Consider the following 15,187-nt stretch of genomic DNA (forward strand, 5'->3'; position numbering starts at 1 on the left):
TCAGCACATCCTACAAATGTTAATATCTGGGGAATTAGAATTTGGAGATCGAGTCAACAATCTTCAACTGCTTGTCCTGTGCATCAAATTGTTACTGAAAAGACGCATTATCCTGAAAGAAACCACTACCCTGAAGAGTGTACTTGGGCTGTACAAGGTTTAGTTAAGTAGTACGTGTTCAAGAAACATTCCCACGGGTGCCAGGACCTACGGTTTCCCATAGCATTGCCTCAGTTAGCTTTTCTTCTTCTAGTGCAGCCATCGATTACCCAGGTAGGAAGTGCACAAGCATCAGCCATCCATATGTAAAACGGGATTATCAGACCAAGTCACTTTCATCGCCTCACGATCCAGTTCTGATGCTCACTTTCCCATAGCAGGCACCTTCATTCAAGAGTGGACAAGTCTTTAGGATTCAAATCTATGCAGCACTATAAGCAAGAACTATGATATACAGTGTGCTCATATCTTTTTATCATAGACAGGCATAATTTTCTCAGAAATTCGAGTTTAGTAGGTCTTCAGAGAGATCAGATCACACAGAATGGCATTTTCTCCTCATGAATAATTAGTGGTCCTGACTATCGCAGCTGACATCCGGCACTATGTGCCAGGAGTGGTCACGGCACGTTAACCCCTGGCACACTGCAATCAGACATGATCGCAGTGTTCTGGCGGTATAGCGAAGCATCGCGCAGGGAGGGGGCTGTGACCACGTTGCTCCAAGGGTCTCCTACCTCCTCCTTCCTGCAGGCCCCGGATCCAAAATGGCCACGGGGCTGCATCCGGGTCCTGCAGGGAGGTGGCTTACCAAGCGCCTGCTCAGAGCAAGCGCTGGTAAGCCTGCAGGAGTGCACGTCAGATCGCTGATCTGACACTGCACAGCAAAGTGTCAGATCAGCGATCTTACACTATAACATGATGACTGCCCCCCCCCTCCCCCGGGGCAATGTTCTAGTGTAAAAAAATATATATTCACATGTGTAAAATAAAATAAAAAATCCTAAAAAAAAAGTACATTTCTTTATCTAAATAAAAAAGAACAATAAAAGTACACATATTTAGCATCGCCGTGTCCGTAACGACCCGACCTATAAAACTGTAGCACTAGTTAACTCCTTCAGTGAACACCGTAAAATAAAACGATGCTTTTTTTATCATACCGCCAAACAAAAAGTGGAATAACACGCGATCAAAAAGACGGCTATAAATAACCATGGTACCAATGAAAACGTCATCTTGTCCTGCAAAAAAAACGAGCCGCCATACAGCGTCATCAGCGAAAAAATAAAAAGTTATAGTCCGCAGAATGAAGCGATGCAAACATAATTATTTTTTCTATAAAATAGTTATCGTATAAAAGCGCCAAAAACATTAAAAAAAATTATATAAATGAGTTATCACTGTAATCGTACTGACCCGAAGAATAAAACTGCTTTATCCATTTTACCAAACGCGGAACGGTATAAGCACCCACCCAAAAGAAATTCATGAATAGCTGGTTTTTCGTCATTCTGCCTCACAAAAATCGGAATAAAAAGCAATCAAAAAATTTTATCAATAAAAAAGTCAACTCGTCCCGCAAAAAACAAGATCTCACATGACTCTGTGGACCAAAATATGGAAAAATTATAGCTCTCAAAATGTGGTAACGCAAAAAATATTTTTTGCAATAAAAAGTCTTTTAGTGTGTGACAGCTGCCAATCATAAAAATCCGCTAAAAAACCCGCTATAAAAGTAAATCAAACTCCCCTTCATCACCCCCTTAGGGAAAAATTAAAAAAAATTATTTCCATTTTCCCATTAGGACTAGGGTTAGGGTTGGGGCTAGAGTTAAGGCTACAGTTAGGGATGGGGCTAAATTTAGGGTTTGGATTACATTTCCGGTTGGGATTAGGGTTAGGGGTGTGTCAGGGTTAGGGGTGTGGTTAGGGTTACCATTGGGATTAGGGTTAGGGGTGTGTTTGGATTAGGGTTTCGGTTATAATTTGGGGTGTTTCCACTGTTTAGGCACATCAGAGGCTCTCCAAACGCGACATGGCGTCCGATCTCAATTCCAGCCAATTCTGCGTTGAAAAAGTAAAACAGTGCTCCTTCCCTTCCGAGCTCTCCTGTGCGCCCAAAAAGGGGTTACCCCAACATATGGGGTATCAGTGTACTCAGGACACATTGGACAACAACTTTTGGGGTCCAATTTCTCCTGTTACCCTTGGGAAAATATAAAACTGGGGGCTAAAAAATAATTTTTGTGGAAAAAAAAAAGATTTTTTATTTTCACGGCCCTGCATTATAACTTGTAGTGAAACACTTGAAGGTTCAAAGTTCTTAACACATCTAGATAAGTTCCTTGGGGAGTCTAGTTTCCAATATGGGGTCACTTGTGGGGGGATTCTACTGTTTAGGTACATTAGGGGCTCTTCAAATGCAATGTGATGCCTGCAGACCAAACCATCTAAGTCTGCATTCCAAATGGCGCTCCTTCCCTTCCAAGCTCTGCCATGCGCTCAAACGGTGGTTCCCCCCACATATGGGGTATCAGCGTACTCAGGACAAACTGGACAACAAAGTTTGGGGTCCAATTTCAACTGTTACCCTTGTGAAAATACAAAACTGGGGGCTAAAAAATAATTGTGGGAAAAAAAGAATTTTTATTTTCACGGCTCTGCGTTATAAACTGTAGTGAAACACTTGGGGGTTCAAAGCTCTCACAACACATCTAGATTAGTTCCTTAGGGGGTCTACTTTCCAAAATGGTGTCACGTGTGGGGAGTTTCAATGTTTAGGCACATCAGTGGCTCTCTAAACGCAACATGGTATCCCATCTCAATTCCAGTCAATTTTGCATTGAAAAGTCAAATGGCGCTCCTTCCCTTCTGAACTCTGCCATGCGCCCAAACAGTAGTTTACCCCCACATATGGGGTATCAGCGTACTCAGGACAAATTGTACAACAACTTTTGGGGTCAAATTTCTTCTCTTACCCATGGGAAAATAAAAAATTGGGGGCAAAAAGATCATTTTTTGTGAAAAAATATGATTTTTTTTATTTTTACGGCTCTGCATTATAAACTTCTGTGAAGCACTTGGTGGGTCAAAGTGCTCACCACACATCTAGGTAAGTTCCTTAGGGGGTCTACTTTCCAAAATGGTGTCACTTGTGGGGGGTTTCAATGTTTGCATTGAAAAGTCAAATGGCGCTCCTTCGCTTCCGAGCTCTGCCATGCGCACAAGCAGTGGTTTACCCCCACATATTGGATATCGGCATACCCAGGACAAATTGTACAACAACTTTTGGGGTCCATTTTCTCCTGTTACCCTTGGTAAAATAAAACAAATTGTAGCTGTAGTAAATTTTTTGTGAAAAAAAGTTAAATGTTAATTTTTATTTAAACATTCCAAAAATTCCTGCGAAACACCTGAAGGGTTAATAAACTTCTTGAATGTGGTTTTGAGCACCTTGAGGGGTGCAGTTTTTAGAATGGTGTCACACTTGGTTATTTTCTATCATATGGACCCCTCAAAATGACTTCAATTGAGATGTGGTCCCTAAAAAAAAAAAATGTTGTAAAAATGAGAAATTGCTGGTCAACTTTTAACCCTTATAACTCCCTAACAAAAAAAAATTTGGTTCCAAAATTGTGCTGATGTAAAGTAGACGTGGGAAATGTTACTTATTCAGTATTTTGTGGGACATATCTGTGATTTAATTGCATAAAAATTCAAAGTTGGAAAATTGTGAAATTTTCCAAATTTTTTCCAAATTTCCGTTTTTTTCACAAATAAACACAGGTAATATCAAAGAAATTTTACCACTATCATGAAGTACAATATGTCATGAGAAACAATGTCAGAATTACCGGGATCCGTTGAAGCGTTCCATAGTTATAACCTGATAAAGGGACAGTGGTCAGAATTGTAAAAATTGGCCTGGTCATTAACGTGCAAACCACCCTTGGGGGTAAAGGGGTTAAACACTTATGATAATTAGTTTTCCAGGTGATTTTTGTCACGATACCCAGGTATTAATGCTGCAGGGGAAACTGCACCCAGCAGCAACAGAGCTGAACCAGAAGCCGGGTAACTAACATGAACACCAACGGGACCTTTCACATGAGACAGAGTGACCAGGTAAAGCAAAAGGACATACGATCATGTGACAGAGTGGGAGGCGGTCAGGGGGCAGAGCCAGATGCCGGGGAAACAGAGAAGGGACAAGCGTAAAAGATTTTTTTTATTTTTTTACTCAGCAAACCAAATCCGAACAATCAGCTCTGGACTAATCTGGCTAGCATGAATATAAGCTATCTAGCATAGCCAGCTCATAGACTTAATAAAACTTAACATTTAATATATATACATTAAAACAATGACAGTCAAAAATAAAGTGCTCATAAATACCAGTGCGCTTGATAAAATGGTACAATCTCACCCAGTTGTTGTCTCTCGATTCGCCAAGGTTCCGTACAGAACCCAGGTAGGTGAGACCAAGATGAGGAGAGGCAGGGGGGAGGGTTGGAGTTTAGGACCTGGCTTTCCCTGTCGTGCCCTCTGCAAATAACTCCCGCCCTGACAAGGGCAGTACCCAAGTATGAAACTACTTCGTGGTGCCCATGATAGATGTAGCCTCCCTAGATGGTATGTCTTCCCTTCCCAACGCGTTTCCTCCCCTGTTCAGGGGGTTCATCAGGGGAAGTTATCCAGGCTAATTGAGGTCTTCTGCAGTGGCAGATCTGACCTCCCTATGTGATAATTGCCTCAATGTGAGGGTGAAAAAGTCTCTCCTAGTTACTACCTACTGCCATTATATAGGGTAGTGGGCGGTACTTGCATTCAGCGTCTGTCATCACTTCCTTTTTACAGATCAAGTATTAGCTTTCATTATGAATACTCCCATTTTGTATATCGTATGCAGCGGTAATTGTTTTTCTAAAGCTTTATAGTGTAGTTTTAGGTCAGAGGGATGGTTAGGGATGAGCTAGCAAGGTGCAGACACAGGCAGTGATGGCTACTTGCGGATCTGTGCGGCACTTGTGGTTTGGCACTTGCAGTGAGACAAAAAAAAAACACTGCTAGCAGCGTTTTTCTTCCATTGCTGCAAGTACCGAATTTCCCGGATCGCTGCAAAACCGCAAGTGCCGCACATGTCCGCAAGTCCCATAGGGAATGAATGAGACCAAACGCAGTGTTGCCGTAAGTGATCCATTACGCTGCAGATGTGGAAAAACTGCCGAATCTGCTGCAAAAGGCTACATTCGCATTAGCGATTTTTGCCAAAGTCACTGCCGATAGTGTCATACTCACCAAAGGGGGAGGCAGCACTAAGTGCCTAGGGCAGCAGAAACTCTAAATACGGCCCTGAAGAGGAGACATAATAGCTGTCTACAAATATCTGAAGGGCTGTCACAGTATAGAGGGATCATCATTATTCTCATTTGCACATGGAAACTTGTTGACAGTGAGAGTGATCAATGAGTAAAACAGGCTGCCCAGAGAGGTGGTGAGTTCTCCTTCAATGGAAGTCTTCAGAGGCTGGACAGACATCTGTCTGAGACGGTTTAGTGACTCCTGCATTGAGCAGGGGGTTGGACACGATGACGCTGGAGGTCCCTTCCAACTCTAACATTCTATGATTGTACTTGTGAAAAATGCCTTTTAAATTCATTTAGATAAAATTAATGGGATGGAAAGACTTCCTGCCGATTTATCATTGCATTTTCACCCATTTTTTGCGTCAATACCACTCAATTAGTGTTTTTCTGATTTGCAACAAATTCATACTTTTTTAAGGTTATCTTTAGTTGTTTTTTTTATTTTTACATCAGTGTGACTTTTCCAGATGTTTTCACCTGATTCATCAAATGTAACTTTTTTAAGTTCGCACAATTTGATGTATATGTATATGTTTGCTAGTTCCTCTCTTTGGTGTTTTTATGTGCTACAGGTATTTGGTGAAAATTTTGCGATATTTTGCCAAACATGTGACCTTTCACCTTAAGGCTATGTGCCCACATTCCGAATAGTATGCAGAAATTTCCTGATAAAATCTGGACTCCCATCGCAGGAAATCCGCTTGCTTTTTTTTAGTTTTTTTCGTGGATTTTTAGCATTTTTTTTTTTACAATGGTCGAAATACAATTCTATTGCGGGAAAACCGAGGAATTTCCACAAAATTAATGAACATGCTGCATTTTTTTTGCAATGCTTTTCCGCTGTGGAAAAAAACGCAGCATGGGCACAAAAATTGCGGAATGCATTAAAATAATGGGATGCTTAATGTAAGCGTTTCCGCAGCCGAAAACCGCCGCAAAAACGCTAAAAATCCGGAACGTGGGCAAATAGCCTTAGGAGTTGCAAACCGGGTCAAAGACAAACAAAATGATTATTTTTGCTTTCACAATAAATTCATGAACTACGTGTGCAAAAATGTCAATGAAAACCACTAAACAAAAAAACAAGTTAAACATGATGAATTGGGCGCATTGGATCTCATTTTGTATGGTTAAGGGATGAAATCAATACTAGCTATCCTCTTTCTGAAATATGCAATAATTATTAAAGCCTTGTGAAGAAAATAGGGCTAAGTGCACCTATAAAACGTATTTTAATAATGACGACGTCTCATGGATACGGCCATATTGAATTCTGTGGAATGTAATTGGGTAGGCCTGATAAATAGGCAATGTGGTCACTGAAACAGTTGGCCTTTCACCTCATGCAAAAGATAGAGGTCGGAGAAGGATCCTGCATGAAATTACTTTAGAGGTTATATAGCCCCCGGTGGATTTCCCATTACGGAGGCAAGTTAGTACATTAGATGTAGGTACTGAGATGCAGGTGCTTGGCAGACAGACCCGTGCTCATAATATACAATGCCTCCTGCATGACTAAAGGTGACTATTCCAATTAGAATAATGTCATTCACAGGGCACAGTATAAATTGAATCATATGTCAGCTGCCACTGCACAATCCTGGGATGAGGACGATAACTACAGCTATGTGCAATGGCTGGAAAACTCTTACTTGGATGGAACTTAGAATGGATGTTGCACTTTATTGCTGCTCCATATACCAAGTAGCTTTCCAAAATGTATCTTATACTTGTTATTAGAGATGGGCGAACCCGAACAGTAGCCTTCGAGGTCCCTGCCAAACACTTAGTGTCCATTTCATGCACCCCAAACACGGACTTCTCCCGGAAGTCCGTGTTACTGTTCGGGTTCGGCAGTTCAGGCTTCATCTTTTTGACAGAGCAAGAAACGCCAGTTCTGATCGGTGGTAAGTTCGATACCGCTGAACAGAGCGCTGCAGTTCCCAAGCTGTCAAACAGATGACAACGCGTAAGAGAGCAATTCTGACCGGCGGTAAAAAGGTTACCGAAGGTCACTGGCGTCGGCTGATGAGAATACTACTCTCCCCAGCCTACACCTGGTCTCACTAAGGCTACTTTCACACTGGTGTTTTTTGCAATACGTCGCAATGCGTCGTTTAGGGGAAAAAACGCATCCTGCAAAGTTGTTTGCAGGATGCGTTTTTGCCCCATAGATTAAGATTTGCGACGCATTGACACACGTTGCAACCGTCGTGCGACGGTTGCGCCATGTTGTAGCGGACTGCCGGGAGCAAAAAATGTTACTCCGCCCCCACCTCCCCGCACCTTACAATGGGGCAGCGGATGCGCAGCAAAAATGCATCCGCTGCCTCCGTTGTTCCTCCGTTTCACTGCTAGCGTTGGAACCTCGGCCCGACGCACTGCGACGGGCTGAGTCCGACGCTAGTGTAAAAGTAGCCTTATAGCATTGAGAGCAGGTGTATGATAATGAGAATATTCAACAGCCAAGACTGTGCAATAAATAAATAAAAAACTGGCGCCAGATCCCCTGTATTTTTGACAATCACTGCAGGCAAAACTGACAGCTGTGGGCTGCAGCTGTTGTGAATTCCGCTCTTGGGCTCCCTCCGGTGGTTGTAAGTGGCACTTTTGTGAGTTCTGCTCTTGGGCTCCCCTGACTGCCCCCAACCTCAGGGCACACACCTGTACAAGCCCCCGACTGCCCCAACCTCAGGGCACACTGTTATGAACTGGTGGTTTAGGAGCAACATGGGACGAGCTCTGAAGGAGGTGGGACCTGTACTGACCGCAGCCCCTAAGCTCAACACAACACTAGAAGTAGCCATCGGATGCTCCTGTCACTCCCTAGGCACCTCGTCACAGCCTGAGAATTAACTACCCCTAAAGATAGAAACAGGAAAACTATCTTGCCTCAGAGAAAATCCCCAAAGGATAGATAGCCCCCCACAAGTAATGACTGTGAGTGGAGAGGGAAAAGACATACACAGAATGAAACCAAGATGTAGCACAGGAGGCCAGTCTAGCTAGATAGATAGGACAGGATAGAATACTGTGCGGTCAGTATTAAAAACTACAAAAATCCACACAGTTTACAAAAATCTCCACACCTGACTAAAGGTGTGGAGGGTAAATCTGCTTCCCAGAGCTTCCAGCTTAACTGAATTAATCCATACTGACAAGCTGGACAAAACATAGAATGCACAGAACGAATAAGTCCACAGCATGTGGACAGAAAAGAGCAAAGCAAGGACTTATCTTTGCTGAACAGGTCAGGATATCAGGGAAATCCAAGAGAGATGTGACCTGTTCAGCAAATATAAGTCCTTGCTTTGCTCTTTTCTGTCCACATGTTGTGGACTTATTCGTTCTGTGCATTCTATGTTTTGTCCAGCTTGTCAGTATGGATTAATTCAGTTAAGCTGGAAGCTCTGGGAAGCAGATTTACCCTCCACACCTTTAGTCAGGTGTGGAGATTTTTCTAAACTCTGTGTGGATTTTTGTAGTTTTTAATACTGACCGCACAGTATTCTATTCTGTCCTATCTAGCTAGACTGGCCTCCTGTGCTACATCCTGGTTTCATTCTGTGTATGTCTTTTCCCTCTCCACTCACAGTCATTACTTGTGGGGGGCTATCTATCCTTTGGGGATTTTCTCTGAGGCAAGATAGTTTTCCTGTTTCTATCTTTAGGGGTAGTTAATTCTCAGGCTGTGACGAGGTGCCTAGGGAGTGACAGGAGCATCCGATGGCTACTTCTAGTGTTGTGTTGAGCTTAGGGGCTGCGGTCAGTACAGGTCCCACCTCCTTCAGAGCTCGTCCCATGTTGCTCCTAAACCACCAGTTCATAACAGTGTGCCCTGAGGTTGGGGCAGTCGGGGGCTTGTACAGGTGTGTGCCCTGAGGTTGGGGGCAGTCGGGGGAGCCCAAGAGCAGTACTCACAAAAGTGCCACTTACAACCACCGGAGGGAGCCCAAGAGCGGAATTCACAACAGTAGCCCAAGAGCAGAACTCACAAAAGTGCCACTTACAACCACCGGAGGGAGCCCAAGAGCGGAATTCACAACATGCAGCCATCAGCTCTCAGTGTTATCTTGGCTGGTTGTCAACAATGGAAGAATCACCACTCGTTTTTTAAAATTATTTAAATAAATAATTTTAAAAACTGAGTAGTTTCTCTTCCATTTTTGACAACCAGCCAAGCTAAAGCAGACAGCTGGGAGCTGGTATTCTCAGACTGGTAAGGGGTCATACTGGGGCCATGCTCTGCTCAGTGTGTTCCAGCTGCCGTGGAGAGCGCTCGCATCACTGATGTGACTGCTTTCCAAGCCATTCGGATCATCGTGGGACAGATAGGAATTATCTTCTTGTTGGGCAGGTGAGGAATATGGTGTTTTATTATTTTTGATTTTTTTAAATAAATGAGTAAAAGAGGGTGGGGAGTTTTATTTCAAATGAAGGACTTTATTCTCGCTTTGTCTTTATTACCGTGTTACTGTGGGGTAAGTAATGGGGCGTCTTATATACACCTTTCTATTGAGAACCTGTGGGCTTGATGTCAGCAACCCCACAAATATTACCCCACTTGCCACCACACCAGGGCAAGTGGGAAGAGCCGGGCAAAGCGCGAGAATTGGTGCTTCTAATAGATGCGCCTTTTCTGGGGCAGCTGTGGGGCCAATATCCATTGCCCGTTACCAGTTTGAGAATTCCAGTCTCCAGCTGTCTGTTTTAGCTTGGCTGGTTGTCACAAATAAGGGGATCCTATCTTCTTTTTTTTTTTAATTATTTAATGTGGATCCCTTTATTTTGCAGCTCTGGGTTTTTCCTGTGCTGGTTGTCAAAAATAGAGGGGACCTCTCGCCATTTATTTATTTATTGCACAGGCGCTGGCTGATGAATACTCCCATCATTGTACATCTGCTGTCGCAGCTATCTGCAAGACCAGATGTAGGATGATGAGAGTAGTACTCTCATCAGTTGGCATCTTTAACCGGCAGTAACATTTTTACGGCCGGTCTCAGCTACAGTCTCACACTGACTGCCTGGTAACAAACTTACCGCCGATCAGAGCTGGTGTTTCTTGCGCTGTCACAAAGATGACAACATGAAAACACCCAATGTTCGGGCTCGCCATTCATTTGAGGGGGGCTGGGTTCAATTTGGGTACCGTTCTTATATTCAAACTGAACTTTTTAAAAATCTTTGGCCATCCTGCCAGACCTGAATATTCCCAGGTTCAACCATCTCTACTTGAAGAGGAAAGGCTGTAGTAATAACAACTCAGTCCTTTTTATAATTTGTTCTTAAATCCTAATGGTTTGTTTGGAAGTTCTGGATTTTTTGTCTTCTTTTTCTATCTAAATTTGCAATCTTGAAGCAGTTTTTAGAAACAAAGCCAGAAGTTGTTTCTGTAACTCCACTTCAGTCCTTTAATCCTTTTCCTTTTTTCAAACTTTGTCTGAAAATTGCACTACAAACTGCATGTGGTCTTCCAGCCTGAGGCCTCATTCCGCAGTCTAATTTTTTCCATTAGTGAATCTCTTGAATGCATTACAAAATAAAAATTACAAAACTTCTCCTACCGATTACAATATTAGGCCGGGGTCACACTTGCGAGTGCAATGTGAGAAACTCGCACATCAAGTCCCGGCACTTCTGTCACATGCAGCCGCACACTCTGGTCCCGAGTGCCGGCGGCAGTGCCAGGACTTGATGCGAGAGACTTGCGCAAGTTTCTCACATTGAATTCGCAAGTGTTACCCCGGCCTTAAAAACAGACAGCATATGGATAATTTTCTCAGATTCATCAACTTGTATGGGTTTCATTTGGGCATGTAGAAGACATAGATCAACCACGTCCTCTCTCTCCCTGCAGCAGCTACATCAACACCACCAGCAACTAAAAACATTGCAGAGTATTACACGGAGATTGGTCAGCATATTATTACACTGCCTGTTTTCAAAGTACCCACCAAAAAATTATTAAAAAATAAAACAAAAAACAGTGTTGGCTTCCTCCTCCTCCTACTACACCTTTTCCACCTCCTCCTCAACTTGGACCACTGCATCATGGTTCTCGATTATAATGTTTTCTTTATTTGTTAGTTATGTTAAGTGATTTCCCTAACCAAATTTGTTTTCAGGGCAATTGTGTTGTTGTTACCCCAATTTAGATTCCATTTGCAGCTCCGTAGCCCTTACTCTGACCATTTTTTACTGAAACTCGGGTCCTCATTGACTTGAATGGGTTTCGGATTGCAGGGTCAAGGTCGAGTTCCAAAAAAAATTCCAAGTTTTTAAAAAGTCCACGCGACTGCGAACATCCACACGCTAGCTCATTTTTCCGGCACTCACTTTACTTTTTCAACACCTCTGTGCAAACTCCATAGAGTGGCACTCAACTAGAGTGCCCAAGACAGTAATAATGACCCCTGAGGCTGTATACAGTGCCAAGCAAAAAAAAAAAGGGAAGAAGCCAGCACTGCTTATGGTCAGAACGCAATAACTGAAGTGCAATTGCACATAAATTCTAACTGTATATCAAATATGAGACATTTAGCAAACAATTGATCAATTCTTTGAGCTACCCCGCCACTTCACGGCAATCTCATAATGGGGCAGTCCTAATCTTCGTATTTTATTTACGTTGTGCCATTATGGCTTCCTGAATGTATAAAAAAAAAAAGACCACATTTTTTTGCTTTGCATTGGTATGTGGCTGACCACCACTGTTGCCGCGCACGCTGGGTTATGTGCGCCATTCTTTCTGTGTTCACTGTGATTGATAGGCTGCCGTGCACACACACAGCAGCCCTGCCCCGCCTCAGGCTCAAGTTAATTGTGCACCTGTGTCTCAGCCTCTCTCACCCTTCATCTTTGGTGCGGGTTTGGCAGTGTGGAAGCCAGATCTGAAATGTCCGCACTGGACCTGATCGGCCTTTACCTGCGCTTGCCTTTCCTGGCACCAAGGGAGTGATTCTGAAAATGCTCCAGGTACAGTTCGCATTTAATGTGGTCCTTTTTTTTTTTTTTATACATTCAGGAAGCCATAATGGCACAACGTAAATAAAATACGAAGATTAGGACTGCCCCATTATGAGATTGCCGTGAAGTGGCGGGGTAGCTCAAAGAATTGATCAATTGTTTGCTAAATGTCTCATATTTGAAATACAGTTAGAATTTATGTGCAATTGCACTTCAGTTATTGCGTTCTGACCATAAGCAGTGCTGGCTTCTTCCCTTTTTTTTTGCTTTGTATACAGTGCCCCCTTTTGTATCCTCCCAATAGTACACACTTTTATTATTTGCAGCATTTAGATTTTTAGATGTTTTTTTTCCCATCAGAATGGGTGAAAAATGTTGAAAGTATGCTGAATTAATTAACATGCTACAGATTTGAAAAAACACTTTTTTTGGTTAAAATCCTCAAGTTTTCAGATATCTTATTCACTCACTGGTTCTGTAAAGCGTTGTTTTTTTTCCTGCAGGAAAAGGGGGTGGGGCAAAAACGCAGCATGTGAAAAAGCTCTAACTGGGCATTTTTTGTGCCTCTGTAGAAATCACAGGAACACGAGATGCTGCCATGGACAGGAGGCAGACCAAGACTTAAGGGTTTTTATTAAACAATAAATGCACTCCATGCAGGGAGTGAGGGATTGCAGAGGGATAGTAGGAATGGGGCAGAACTGTGAAGGAGGAAGGATGGGTAGGGGCGAATGATAGTTCAGTATGAAAGTGATGACACTTATGAGACTGATGTCTTCTGGTATAAAAACAGAGGCTAGAAACCTCACGATAAAAAGCAGTCCAAAGTATATATAGAAAAAGTATAAATTTTATTGAAAAGTACATTGTGCAGGAAGTGTAACAACAACTATGAAAACATAAAAAGGAGGGGATAAAAAAACACTCAAGGGTCGGCAGAATCACAATTGGGCCAACAATACAACGTGGGTATACTTGTAAAAAAGTAAATTTAAATACTGAAGACACCCCATACGAATATAACTACATGTCGGGAAATGTGCATTTCATCAAAAAAGAAGTAAGTATATGCGACATGTAGTACAAGTAATCACAGCATGGAGATAATCAGAACAGGGACTTAGTAATCTCACTCCAGCTGGGTGGTAGCCGTGCCATAAGAAGAGAGTATTAAATAAAGTTAGAAGAAGATGCACTTGTTACCTTATGAGGAGTTGCAGTGGTGGCCCAGTGGATCCGCCTGACCGCTCCAACGCGCGTTTCGGTTGGCACCTTCGTCAGGGGGCATGTTTGAGTATCCAAATGCCTGGCTTTTTATTCCAGCGCATCCCGGAAGTGACCCTGTCGCAAACCGGAAGTGACGCATGCATCACCTCGGCAACCGCGACGCCGGCCGGCACCCGCGTCATGTGGCCCTGAGCATCAGGAAACACGTAATCCCCACGTGACCTGATGCCAAGGGACAGATACAGGAAGCCGGCAGGCACAGCGGGGACGAGGCGCGCATGCGTACTGGCCGCGGGAGGGTGACTAATGGGAAGTAAATAGAGTTACCTGTTGTGAATTCTGTGGTCACAAGTGGTATTGCAGTCTCTGGGCGTCCTCCCTCAGGTGTTTTGGTGAGCTCGTTGGCTGCCTTGCTATTTAGCTCCACCTGAGTCTGTCTTCCTTGCTCCTTGTCAATGTTCCAGTGTTGGATCTGAGCTACTGCATCTTTCCTTGGGCCTGCTGCTCTGCTAGATAAGTGCTTCTAGTTTGTTTTCTGTTTTTTCTGTCCAGCTTGTTATTATCTTTTGCTGGAAGCTCTGAGAAGCAAAGGGGTGCACCGCCGTGCTGTTAGTTCGGCACGGTGGGTCTTTTTTGCCCCTTTGCGTGGTTTTCGTTTTAGGGTTTTTTGTAGACTGCATAGTTCTCTTTGCTATCCTCGCTCTGTCTAGAATATCGGGCCTCACTTTGCTGAATCTATTTCATTCCTACGTTTGTCTTTTCATCTTGCTAACAGTCATTATATGTGGGGGCTGCCTATTCCTTTGGGGTATTTCTCTGAGGTAAGTCAGGCTTGTATTTCTATCTTCAGGCTAGTCAGCTCCTCAGGCAGTGCCGAGTTGCATAGGTAGTGATAGGCGCAATCCACTGCTGCTTCCAGTTGTGTGAGGACAGTTCAGGTACTGCAGTCTACAGAGATTCCACGTCTCAGAGCTCGTCCTATTGTTTTGGGTTTTTGCCAGATCTCTGTATGTGCGCCGATTACTGCACGCTGTGTTGCCTGATTGCCAGCCATAACAGTACAAGGAGCCAATTCAATGATTTCCAATAGAGGGAAAAAAGAAATCCTGACATCATTTTTTTTTCTTAGCTCTGTCTTCAGTCTTTTTTTTCCCCTAGACATTAGAGTGCTTCAGGACACAGCTGTGGACATGGATATTCAGGCTCTGTGCTCCTCAATGGATAATCTCGTTGTAAATGTACAAAAGATTCAAGATACTATTGATCAGAAATCGATGCTAGAACCAAGAATTCCGATTCCTGATTTGTTTTTTGGTGACAGAACTAAGTTCCTGAGCTTCAGAAATAATTGTAAGCTATTTTTGGCCTTGAAACCTCATTCTTCTGGTAATCCTATTCAACAGGTTTTGATTATTATTTCTTTTTTGCGCGGCGACCCACAGGACTGGGCGTTTTCTCTTGCACCAGGAGATTCTGCATTGAGTAATATTGATGCATTTTTCCAGGCGCTGGGATTGCTTTACGATGAGCCTAATTCAGTGGATCAAGCTGAGAAAAATCTGCTGGCTTTATGCCAGGGTCAGGATGATGTAGAACTATATTGTCAGAAATTTAGAAAATGGTCA

The sequence above is a fragment of the Ranitomeya imitator genome, chromosome 1 (genome assembly GCF_032444005.1).
Source record: "Ranitomeya imitator isolate aRanImi1 chromosome 1, aRanImi1.pri, whole genome shotgun sequence".
In the NCBI taxonomy this organism is placed as follows: Eukaryota; Metazoa; Chordata; class Amphibia; order Anura; family Dendrobatidae; genus Ranitomeya; species Ranitomeya imitator.